This window comes from Arachis duranensis, chromosome 2 (genome assembly GCF_000817695.3).
Source record: "Arachis duranensis cultivar V14167 chromosome 2, aradu.V14167.gnm2.J7QH, whole genome shotgun sequence".
NCBI classification, from domain to species: domain Eukaryota; kingdom Viridiplantae; phylum Streptophyta; class Magnoliopsida; order Fabales; family Fabaceae; genus Arachis; species Arachis duranensis.
Window position 1 is genome coordinate 57,631,547 of NC_029773.3, and position 398 is coordinate 57,631,944.

The 398-nt window shown below is 39.7% G+C and overlaps 1 non-coding gene across 1 annotated transcript; it reads left to right on the forward strand.

The window, feature by feature from the left end:
* Positions 1 to 249: 249 nt before the first annotated feature.
* LOC127745140 (small nucleolar RNA R71) lies at positions 250 to 357 on the forward strand. The gene has a single exon (XR_008006336.1). It is a non-coding gene; the product is annotated as a small nucleolar RNA R71 (small nucleolar RNA).
* The last annotated feature ends 41 nt before the right edge of the window (positions 358 to 398 follow it).

A 398-nucleotide genomic window follows, 5' to 3' on the forward strand; every position in this document is an offset into this window, starting at 1 on the left:
CTTGTTCTGAGCCAATATGGCATTCAGAGTGTCAATCTCAAGAATTCCTTTCTTCTGACTAGTCCCATTGTTCACAGGATTTCTTTCAGAAGTGTACATGAATTTGTTATTTGCAACCATTTCAATCAGTTCTTGAGCTTCAGTAGGCGTCTTCTTCAGATGAAGAGATCCTCCAGCAGAGCTATCCAAAGACATCTTGGACAGTTCAGAGAGACCATCATAGAAAATACCTATGATGCTCCATTCAGAAAGCATATCAGAAGGACACTTTCTGATTAATTGTTTGTATCTTTCCCAAGCTTCATAGAGGGATTCTCCTTCCTTCTGTCTGAAGGTTTGGACTTCCACTCTAAGCTTACTCAATTTTTGAGGTGGAAAGAACTTTGCCAAAAAGGCAT